Source organism: Megascapheus bottae, unplaced genomic scaffold (genome assembly GCF_031878675.1).
Source record: "Megascapheus bottae isolate mThoBot1 unplaced genomic scaffold, mThoBot2.hap1 HAP1_SCAFFOLD_132, whole genome shotgun sequence".
Taxonomy (NCBI): Eukaryota; Metazoa; Chordata; class Mammalia; order Rodentia; family Geomyidae; genus Megascapheus; species Megascapheus bottae.
The window spans coordinates 431,920-444,437 of NW_028327855.1; the positions used below are offsets into that span (position 1 = coordinate 431,920).

Genomic DNA, 12,518 nt, shown 5'->3' on the forward strand with positions numbered 1-12,518 from the left:
GGCCAAAAAAAAAACAAAAATAAAAAAGTTACTAGGAAGCAACTCGGAGTGTCACAGTGGACACACTAATCAGATCAGGGTGATAGGAAGAAGGGTAAAAGAAAGCATCCCCAATAAACTTAAAGCCAGACTCTGCAGTTCAAGTGTAACTGAAAAAGGAGCCAGACTTCTTAGAGAAACAAAAACCCCAGTAGAACCTGTTAACCAGTGAATATTGTTTACTTACAAGACAGATCACAGGCAAAAACCCAACAAGAATCTCACAAAACACTGGACCAGAGCACTCCTCTCTTAACCACAATGACCCAACTTTTGTTGCCCTGGCTACAGAACTTGCTGATATCTTCTCTTGGGAAGAAACTATCAAAATCAGGGATCCAGAGCTAAGAATCATGAATCTGACTCTCCTAGTGTAAGAATTGTAGGCGGCGGTTCCTTCTTTCTCTCTGCCTTTGCCCTGCAATACTGAACCTGCTACTGCTGAGGAAAGACTTCACAGAGTTACTGGAGCATTTACCCAGCATCCACCGCAGGCCAGACTGCATGTGAGGCCTGCCCCAGCCACAAGTTGTGGTCATGAAGATGCTGCTGGAAAGTACAGGATGCTTTTGTTTTATTATTATTATTATTATTATTATTATTATTATTATAATCATCATCATCATCATCATCATCATTATCTTTAAGTAGTTGTACAAAGTAGTTGTCATTGAACAAAAACATTTATGAAAACACTATATCTGAAAAAATGTCACCCCTGGATAAAATCAAGCCAGTGATTCCAAAGTCACAAAGCTCAAGGCTGATTTTTTTGTGTGTTTACTCAGTCAACAAACTGTCAAATCTGGACTGAGGAATTGCTCATCAATAATTCATTTTTGTAGAAGGTTGAAGTCATTATTTTCAAAATTATGAGTCTTATCTGTGGTTTTCATCAACAACTTCCACAGATCTCAAGCCAGGAAATTAAATATCATTTCCTGGGTTGTCCTCTTTAATTGTAGTTCACAGAAAATATAAGACACATTTGGGTTTTGGTTTTAAATGGAAATGGAACTCTACTAACTACAGTAATCTGTGGATCAACAGAAGTCAATCAAATGGGAACTATTCAGATTCTACTTTGATGTAAAGCTAAAGGCATTGATGCCAGAAATACCTCCTATTAGAAATTCCCCTATATGAAGTGTTTCTCCTCTACATATGATCTGAATTATTATTATTATTACTCTTTTGCCAGTCCTGGGACTTGAACTCAGGGGAGCCTGGATGCTATCCCTGAGCTTTAGGCACAAGGTTGGCATTCTATTATTCGAGCCATTTCCAGCTTTTTTGTTGGTTAGAGATAATAGTGTTATGGACTTTCATTCCCAGGCTGGATTTCAATGGTTATTCTCTGATCTCAGCCTTATGAGTAGCCAGGATGACAGGCATGAGCCACTGGCACCCAACTTGAATTTTTTCTTTGTTAAAAATATGTATATGGGGCAGGGAGTTTGGCCTAGTGGTTAAAGTGCTTGCCTAGCATGCATGAAGACCCGGGTTCGATTCCTTGGTACCACATACATACAAAAAAGCCGGAAATGGTGCTGAGGCTCAAGTGGTAGAGCTCTAGCCTTGAGAAAGTCCAAGGACAGTGCTCAGGACCTGAGCTTAAGCCCAGGACTGTCAAAAAAATAAAAAAATAAAAATATGTATATGTATATATGCATATATGCATATATGTGTGTGTGTATATATATATATATATATATGTATATATATTGCAGCTGGGAGTTTGACCTGGTGGTAGAGTGCTTGCCTAGCATGCACAAAGACCAATGTTTGATTCCTCAGTACCACATACATAGAAAAAAGCCAGAAGTGGTGCTATGGTTCAAGTGGTAGAGCATTATCCTTGAGAAAACCCAAGGACAGTGCTCAGGCCCTGAGTTCAAGGCCCAGAACTGGCAAAAATACATTACAACTATGTTGAAAGCAAAATATACAACTTATGGATGGGAATGGGAAGGAAAAACTGTAAGAGACAGGGTGACTCTGCCCAGGAAGAAATGTACTCCTTACCTGGCTTATATAGCTGTATATCACCTTTACAATAACAATTTACTTTTTAACAAAGGTAAATATACCTTTACTTAAAAGGTATATTTTATTTAAAAGGTCACCTTCTTGGTTGATCTGACTATTCAACTGGAGATGAGAGGCAAGTATTTGAACAGCTTTTAAGAAGCATGAAAATTAGTAAACACACTTTCAAATCTCTTGAAGCATAACCAGGTAAATCAATGCAGAACATCTGCAAAGGATACAAAAATGCTGGCAGAATTGTGATCAATATGCCTATTCAGAAGGCTAGGCAATATGACTCAATATCTTTTGGATCCATCTGGTGGTACACTTACATGAATCACATAATGTACCGGGCAGTTTATTTTCAAAATCTGTTGGTACAATTATGCCTTTTTAGAAAGTAGAGGGGGGAGGGTCAGTTCTAACCAGCTGATGAACAGAAAAAGACAATTTCATCTGGGCACTGGTGTCTCAAGCCTAATCTAGCTATCCAGGAGGCTGAGATCTGAGTATCACCATTCAAAGCTAGCCTGGACAAGAAAGCCCTTGAGTCTCTTATCTCCAATTAACCACCAAAAATTCAGAAATAGAGCTGTGGCTCAAGTGGGAGAGGGCTAGCTTTGAGCAAAAAGCTTAGGGATAGCTCCAAGATCCTAAATTTAAACCACACACACACACACACACACACACACACACACACACACACACACACGACAATTACACATTTGAATCCATATACACACATGTATTGTATACATAGTGAGTAGATAATAGGTAGATATTGCAACTCTACTTTAAACATATTCTCTAACCATGTAAGAAAATCTAGGGCAACATGAAGGAAAATATGGTTTTTGAAAAAACTCACCTCTGAGTCCTCCTGCACCCAAGGCAGGACCCAGCGGCCCGCCCGCCCCTCCTCGGGGTGCGCCCATCACCCCCCACCCCCACCCCCGGCTCGCGGGGAAGCCCGCCTCCCCTGCAGCTCTTGGCCCAGCCAGCGCTAGCAGCTTGCCCCTGCTCTAGCTGTGCCCCCAGGCCTCTCGCTGGCATCCCAGGCACCGCAGCCCGCGCCCAGACCGTCCCCAGCCGGCAGCCCCAGCCCCAGCGCAGCTGACCCTGTCCGCTGCGGACGGGGACGCGGGGGGAGGAGGTGCCGCTGCCGAGCCCCTGGACAAGACCATGTCTGAGGTGCTGCCTTATGGCGAGGAGAAGCTGAGCCCCTATGGTGATGGTGGGGACTTGGGCCACATCTTCTCGTGCCGCCTGCAGGACACCAACAATTTCTTCAGCACCGGGCAGAACAAGCAGCCGCCCAAACTGGGCCAGATCGGCCAGAGCAAGCAGGTTGTTATTGAAGATGATAGGACTGATGACCTGCTGAAAAATATGACCCACAAGGCACCTCCTGGAGTCTAACTCCTCCAGAAACATTGGGTTAAGGGAGAGAATTAACAGCGGCAGGCAATAATGGTTATTGAGAGAAAGAAAAAAAAAGGAATGAAAAGGAGAAAGCACTTTGAAATGTATTATTAGCTTGGTTCCCACCATGAAATCAACAACCTGTATCTCCTGGCAGGCTGGGAGACAGATGAGGCAGGAGGAGGAGGAGGAGGAGGAGGAGGAAGAGGAAGAGGAGAAGCTTCTAGACTCCTCTGCAAAAATTTAAAAAATAAAAAAAATAAAAAATTTTAAAAGTCACTGTATACACACATAAAGAAAATTTAAAAAGTCTCAGTTGCAGCTACTTGTCAAAATTGATACCTATTTCTTTTTTATATATGGTGAATATTGCTCAACTCTAGATCTGGATTTTTGAACTACTCTCTGAAGTCGCAACACCAGGTCTGGAGGTGTTTGCATTTCTTCGCTGATTTGGCTCTTCCTAATGTTTACATTATTTAATCTTGCAAAAATGATTCTGTGCAAACGGATGTGAAATGCCATCCAGTTTTATTTTAATTTTTGTATGTTATCCTTGGATGTACAAAAAAAATTGGAAAATGAAAAAAAATAAAAAAATAAACTCACCTCTAATGTAAAATGTAAACATAGATGATTATATAAAAACATGTTATCCCAAAGTTTTATCAAAGCAAGATGATAAAGGAGGAAAAGTGTACTTCTTCATGCCACTACTTATTTATAAAGACCACACAATTGAACAAAGTAGAGAAATGTTTCATTTTTGAAATTTCAGTTATAGTTATCACAATTTAAAGTCAAATTCAGATTGTACACATCAATTCTTTATCTCAAGAGCAAAATTTTTCATTCAATGAGAAAAAAAAGTATAAATATACCTATCATCTCTAGGAAAAGCAAGTACAAAATGTGTCACTTAAAGTCTACTTCATTATCTTTAAACTAATTTGATTTCCTTTTTTTTGTAGGGCTAAGAAGAACAAGGTGAAGCCTATAATCAGAATAAGCGAGAACTCCGAGTCTCTTTTAGAAATACAAATAGTATCTGTCAGTGCCCTCCCAGCCACCCAGGGGTATCCCTCAATGCTCCCAAGAAACCCGACGGTGGAAGGGGAAGAGCACAGGACATTTTTAACCACAACACTTGCAAACCTTCAAGCCCCCTGCCTTCCAAATCATAGAGAGTGCATGCATCTATGTCATTCTCAATACTCAGGGCAGCCCTTTTACATCACCCACCTATCACCTAAAGATAAGTTATATAGAATGCATTCCCAATAATGAGGAGTTAGGAAATCATTCCTTCACCGGTCTGTATGAAATTGGTATTACTCATCATCATTCAATTATAACTAAAGATAACAAAAAACTCATAAGTAACATCCTCTGTGATTTGTATTAATTTCCAACTTTCTAGCCCACTGATTGAACATGTTTCAATTCACCACTTCATTTCCTGCTGTGTGCACCTGGTGTGGTGTCTCACTTATGCTCATGCCAATCTAACACAAAGCCAAATAAACAGGTTATAGACCATGACCACTAACCAAGGCAATATGAATCAGCACAAGGATTCATTAAAAGAAATATGAACCCAGGAAAACATACATCTAGAAGTTTTTAATTTTTTTGTAGGTCTTAGGACTTGAACTTGAGGCCTGGGCACTGTTCCTGAGCTCTTTTGCTCAAGTCTACTACATGGAGCCCCAGTGCCACTTCTGGATTTCTGGAAGTTCATTGGAAATAAGAGTCTGACAGACTTTTCTGCCTGGGCTGACTTTGAACTGCAATCCTCAGATCTCAACCACCTGAGAAGCTAGGATTCCCAGGCTACCAGTACCCCACTTCTGGAATGTCTTAACATGTGTGTTCCAATTACAAGGACAAGATGTCATCCAGGACTTTAATTGCTAGCTTAACTGGTCTGTGCATACACAATGGTCCATCAGCTACTGGCTCTATTCCATGCTCACTGGGGCATGGCGCTATCTGGCAGGTGTCTGTCAAAGCTCCAATAAAGAAACACTACAGGCATCACAGACTCACAGACATCACTTCCTTATCTCTTTTCCGTGATTTCTATATGAAGGCAAACCCCTAAAATTCAGTTTTCAAATAGAGCACAGATAAGGTTTTCGAGTTCTGTGTCAACTTTCATACTTTAGCCTAAAACCAGGCGCATTACCTACAGGTCTCTATGGCTTAATTAGAAGCCATCATAGATAAGCTAAGGTTGTCTACAAACTAGTGTCCTGGAAGAAAAGTGAAATTATGGAATAGCAAACACAGGTGCTCGTTTCAACGTAGATGCTGCTAGCCCATTATGCTAGCCCATTATAGGAAGCAAAGCCATTCCTGGGATCATTCTTTGCATTGCATTTCGAATGGCCTGTGTCCATTGATCCTGGTGGAAAGCAGCTTCTCGGGCAATGCAACCACAGGAAGGTAAGCATAAACACCTGTATTTGCCTTCCCCCACTTATCTAATAAATGAGTTTCACCATTCATATCACCCACAGGTTCAAGTATCCTTTACTAAAACTGAAAATCCCCTTAAAATTCAGTGCTCACAAATGTGCCATGTGATTGTGGTAAGACACTATTATTTTCATGATTTATCAACTATTTTGTTGGCTTTTCTTTTTCACTTTCAGTGTTTAGTGGGTTAATTCTAGCTAAGAATTTCGTGGAGTTTTCTTCCCAAGCTTGTTTGAAGTGGTCATCTTCACACCCCAGCTTCTAGAGTTGTGGGGATTATAGGCAGAAGCCATGGTCCCTGACTGAGATTCAGGTCAGATAGGAATGTATTTTGTTTCTGATTTGAAAGAGCAAAACTATTGGTATTTCTGCTTTCTTGAAGTAATAGTTTTGACTCTTCACACACCACTTGCCAACTTTGTTTCCTCACATTTATCTCTCAGAGGTACACAGAGCACAAGTGTGTGCCCTTCCTTCTGTCCTCCACATCAGACGCACAGAAACTTCATCCAGTGTCATGTCACAGAGCAATCTATCACTTTTCACTGCAAAAGTAGAAAAGATCTGAGGATCAAGTTTCTAAGCCAGCCCAGTTAAGAAAGTCCCTGAGACTCTTATCTTCAATTAACCACCAAAAAAAGTCAGAAGTGACACTGTGGCTAAGTAGTAGAGCACTAGCCTAGAGCAAAAAAGCTTAGGGAGCTGGGGTGGTGGCTCACGCCTATAATCCTAACTACTCAGGAGGTTGAGATGTAAGGATCATGGTTCAAAGCCAGTCCAGGCACTAAAAAGTCTGTGAGACACTTATCTCCGATTAACCACCAGAAAACCAGAAGTGGCACTGTGGCTCAAGGAGTAAGGTGGTAGCCTTGAGCTGAAGAGCTCAGGGGCATCGCCCAAGGCCAGAGTTCAAGCCCCATAACCAACAACAACAAAAAAGCTCAGGGACAATGCCCAAACCCTCAAGCCAGCCACAGTTTTGGCACATGAACACACACACACACAAACAATTTTAAAACCACTTGTCAAGAAAAACATGCAAAATAATAATTACTAATAAAAATACATTTCAGACAGGAGAGTGCACTCAACCTAGAGAAAAAAAGTCAGACTCAGATTTAGTCCTTTGGTTCTTACTTCACTGTGGTTCAAAATGGGTAACTGATTAAAACTGTGTCTGTAGTGATCGACAGAGCATGATTTAAGGTGGGAACACTGAATCACAGTAAACATCTCAAGTCACTCCGTGCCTGAGTTCATGGAAACATGTAGACATCTGCTGCCCTCCACCTCAGCCCAGCCTGTGACCATGTTTCCACAACTGAAGTTGTGTGTTCTGTGATGTTTTACACAACCTGTAATATGTCCCATGTGGTTGGCGTTAGTGACCAGGATCAGCCCTTGCCTAGGCTACCACACATACATGCAGTAATGATTCAAGAATAATCCCTTTTCTCCTCATGTTAACAAGCAGCTGGGTGCTGGTGGCTCACCTGCAAGATCTTAGCTACTCAGGACGCTGTGACATCAGGGTGATGATTTAAAGCCAGCCCACATCAGAAAGTCTATGAGACTTTTATCTCCAATTCACAAGACTGAATGTCTGTGTATCATCTTCAGAATGAGAAGTGTGCAGCCTCCTCTAATGCACTGACAGCACAAGATCGGTGCAAGGAGAATGTAGTAAGTTGGGCAAGAGAGTGGCTTGAGTGGGATAAAGCATGGCTCCACTCTGTGCCTTAGGCCAAAGGAATGGCTGAACCTAATGTTCACAAGGAGTAACCCCAAACCCTCTTTCCTGTCAGATGCCCTTGGGGGCAACACCAGGTTTTCTCAACAAACAACTTGAGATGGACTGGAAGAAATATACAGAAATATTGGTGTTTAAGTTTTGAGATGTGTGTGGGCCTGGCACTTAATTCCTCTTTCCATAAAATAAAGGATACTCTCTCATTTCTCAACTATACTATTTTAGGTAATATTGATTCGTTGTGATACAGAGGAAATTCTCTGGTATTCACAGCATTACATTTGATCACAACTATATTGCACATTTCCCCCAGAGGATGGGTCTTCAGACAGGGACTTTCACTGTCTTGGCTCAAAGTCATGATCATGGGAGAAGTGGTGAGAAGACATGAATGTTTTCTAATGTCTCGTGAATTGTGTCTTCCATGATTTTGCCATCCCAAATGCTTCTCTTTAGAAAAAAAGCAAACTTCTTATATCACCCCACAGGAAGAGCAGTGTCCAAATAGGAAGAAGGAAGCAAAAGTCAGCCAGAATTCAGCATGTGTGCTTTTGAATTGATTCACATAGGTTGCAAGTGACATTCCTGTCATATAGATCAGAATGAGCAGGAAGAGAAACTTCAACCACAAACTGGACAAAAATTCAGTTGACAAAGGGAAAATCTGTGAATTCATCTCTGTCCACAAGATACACTCTATGCCAAAGAGTTGGTGTGTGTGGCAAATTTTTCTCTCTGTTGTCTTTGAGAATGAACCCACATGCACAGACACACAAACAGAAACCCTGATATGAAAGCAGGCACTGATATCCAGTGAGGACATAAAATTGTCCAATGTCATCAGAGAAGAATTGATTTTCCTTTGGTTTTGGAAGTGGATGATGGATGAACTAAAAAGTCTATTGTCCACATTAGTTGGAAGTATCATTAGTTCAAGCTTTTTAGTAACAGCTGAAAAATCTTGAACTAGAGAGCAAGGTATGAGATGAGGGTAGCAAAGAAAGGTATCTTCTAGAGATGAGACATGGAAAAAGGGAGCAGTTTTGGTTTTCTTTCTTGTCTTTTTCTTTTTTGTTGGTCTTTTGGCTTGAATTCTGGACCTGGGTGCTGTCCCTGAGCTCTTCAGCTCAAGGTTACTACCTTATCACTGGGCCTGGGCAATGTCTCTGAGCTCTTCAGCTCAAGACTACTGCCCTGTCACTGAGCCACAGCCCCACTGCCCATTTTTTTTTCTAGTGATTAAGTGGAGATAAGAGTCTCATGGTATTTAGTGCCTGGGCTAGCTTTGATCCAAGATTCTCATATCTTAGCCTCCTGACTATCTGGGATTTTAGGCGTGAGCCAGTCTGTCCCACTAGTCCAGAAGATGTAAGCAGCTTTGGTTGTAAAGTCATGCAATAATGAACACTGCAGTTAAGTAAACTCTAGTCATTGTTGTAGATACTTACCAATAGTTTCTTAATTTCATCCCCCACCATCCTCTCCAAATGGGTACAAGAGTAGAATTTCTTTTTGCTCTGAAAGAGAAATGTAAATAAAATAAACACACACTTGAAGAAAGTGAAACTGTCCTTAGAAATTTTGTTTCAAGGAAGTATTCATCTCTTAAAGAAAAATAAATACACGTGGGAAATGAGCACAATGTCTTAGATGTAGGAGGTCAACATGTTTCTGAGCTTTACATCCTATTCAACCATGGACATAGTTATCAAGGGTGTGGTTTCAGTTAATGTTCCACACATCCACGTGCAAAGTGGAGGTTCGGGGCCCGTCCTGGTGCCACAAAGAGGTCGTGGGACTGTTCAGAGGGGAAACCCAGTGGGAGGAGGTTAGGAGACTAGGTCGGCGGAGGAGGATGGAGAGGACAGGCAGGAGGGTTGGGGAGGACGGGACAGGGCTCACCTCCTCTCCAGTCTAGTACACATCCTAGCAGAGGAGGACCCGCGTGGACGGCTCCAGAGGGAGGAAGGGAGTCCAGGGCGGTGAGGACCCACGCTGTCAGCCATTGAGACACTGGACCTGCGGAGTCGTTATTTCTGGGTCCTCAGCGGAAGGGGCGGGGAGATCCGGGAGGAGCAGAGTGGACTTCTGGGGTGGGCCCTCCAGGGTCCAGGCCAATCAATTCTCTATCTAAGGACGGGGATTCCCTTCCCCCTGCAGAACAATGTCCAAAAGTTGGTCATCTACCGGTGTACAAGGTCTCTGAGCAGTGGAGGAAGAATGAGGCCCCTCTGGGTTCTTCTCTGTGTCCATTCAGCTTCCTGTGGACTCAGACTTTTCCATGACAGCTAATACTCAAAGGACCTTCCAGAGCTGAGGGTGGCTCAGGAAACAAGGCCCAACTGACCCTGGGGTAGAAGTCCCACAACAATGAGGCCCTGCAAGCCTTTCTTCCATAGGCCTGGGTTCCTCTCAGCTACTTGCTGTAGTGCTGGAATGCTGCCAATGAACAACAATGACCACATGCCTCTTGTGTGTGCACTGGTGCTCTGTGCATCAGGGCTGGTTCTGTGTCCTGCTCCCTCCTTTAGCTCTCTCTTAGGCTCCTTGTCTCCCTATACTTAAGTCTCTATTTCCATAAAAACTTCTTGGCCTACCCTCAACCTATGCACTCATCCATTGAACCCTTATCCTTCTGGGCTAAGAAAGGGTATCCATGTTTGTGAAGTTATGTACCTTCTATCTGGTGAATATAATGTAACCCTCTATTAATCACAATAAAAAATAAAAGAAAATGTACCAAGACATGTGAAAGGGTATCAATGTATGTGATTTAATGCACCTTCTACCTGGCAAATATCATGTAACCCTCTTACTAATTACAATAAAAAATTAAAAAAGTGAAAAAATAAAAAAAGGATAATTCCGAAACCAAAAAAAATAAAACAAAAAAATTAAAAAATAGCCTGTATCTGTAGATTAAGTCCATTTGGTTCACAGTGCCATTCAATTCTGATGTTTCTTGGTTCATGTTTTGAGGCCAGGAGTGGTCTGGGTATCGTGCCTGTTGGAGACTGATGCATCACCACACCCAACTAACACTAGGTTGGACTCAGTCTGCACTAGCAAATGGAGTTCTGTTTGCTTCATTAGTTTAGATGCACCAACATGAGAGCTACATGTGTGAAAATTGTTAACACTTCTTAAGAGATCATTTTCTTTATTAATCTGAAATGATGTTCCCATGTTTCTTTCAGTTTGTCTCTTGTAATTTTCATATTCCTTGTTGTGTATGTTCAGTGCTTGAAATATAGAGTATCTAGTCTTTCTTTTTTCTAATCTTGTCTGATTGGTATCCTGAAGGTCTCCTGTATGGATCTCAATGGAAAACTCACTTCACCTGGAGAGTCATATACCTGTCCCAAAATGATTGAGACCACCCACTGAAAAGGAAAACGGTTTATATTGCCTTATGGTTCAGGTCAATGTATTTGTTGGCTATATTGCTTTGTGCACATTACATCAAGATAGCACCATGTAGTTGAAGAGGAGGCCTATGGTATATTGTATGTACTTTACTTGTTTAATTGAAATAGAGAAGGAATGGGGAAACACAGATGATTGAGTAGGGGTTGCGGGAAGAAAAATGAGAAAACAACATAGGAAGAGGAATCAGTGTTCGAGAAGTTATGTACCCAATGTGTGATGAACGTAACTGCAATCCCCCAACCATCTCCCAGACAATAGAATACAATTAAAAGGGGAGGCCTAAGTACCTCACAGGGTCTGGAAGAGATACGGAGAGAGAGAGAGAAACAGAGACAGAGAGAGACAGACAAAGAGACAGAGAGAGAGGCGTAGAGAGAGAGACATATAGAGAGAGACAGAGAGAGAGACAGAGAGAGAGGCAGAGAGAGAGGCAGAGAGAGAGAGACAGAGACAGAGATGGAGAGACAGAGAAAGAAGGAAACAGAGACACAAGACCCCCTCATCCCAATATCCCATTTAAGGGCACACTCACAGTGACCTAATTTCTTCCCTCTCTCCTCAATTACCCCAGTACTGAGGACCAGTGGAAGAACATAGACCTGAGTTCAAACATACAAGAAAGCGTTGGAAAAACTTAATGCCATGTGTTGATGGGCCATCATGGACGTATAAAGGAAAAGTATTCCAGACCTGACTCAGGCTCACGACAAGCAGCAGAGAGGGGAATCCTAGGGAGTGGAATGGCATCATCACTGCTTGTATTTTCCTCGGCAGGCCACGCGAAGGTCTATGACATAGAGTCCGGGAAAGGACCTTCAGATATTGGCCTGTCAGGAGGTCACGACAACAACAGTGGGTCCAGCAGTTGAAAGGAAAAGGAGATGGGATACACAACAGTGAAAATTCATTATAGAAACCAGGCGCCAATGAGGAACCACTGTACTAATAGCTTCTCAGGGGCTGAGATGTGGAGACTGAGGTTCCAAGCCATTTCCAGAAGAAAAGTTCCTAACACTCAAAGGTCAAAAGTAGAAGCGTGGCTGAAGTGATAGAGTACCAGCCTGGAGCCAAGAAGCTCAAGGACACTGCCCAAAACCAGAATGTAAGCCTCACAACTGGCACCAGGAAAGAACACAAACATTAACCATTTATATCTGTCTTCCAAGCTCCATTGGAGGCATAAATAGGAGCACCCCAGTCCAGAGGTCAGTGTGGATGAGGGGACATGAAGGGACAGGTGTCAAGGAATATCATAGGGCCTACAAATGACATCACCTTTCCAAGCTGAAATACAGTGTCCCCTAACCCACTGCTGAAAGCCACACACTTGGACGAAATCAAATTTTCCTAACTCCATCAGACAGAC

The 12,518-nt window shown here is 42.3% G+C and overlaps 1 pseudogene; it reads left to right on the top strand.

Moving 5' to 3' along the window:
* Positions 1 to 3,252: 3,252 nt before the first annotated feature.
* On the top strand, positions 3,253 to 3,712 carry LOC150039033 (calcium/calmodulin-dependent protein kinase II inhibitor 1 pseudogene; annotated as a pseudogene).
* The last annotated feature ends 8,806 nt before the right edge of the window (positions 3,713 to 12,518 follow it).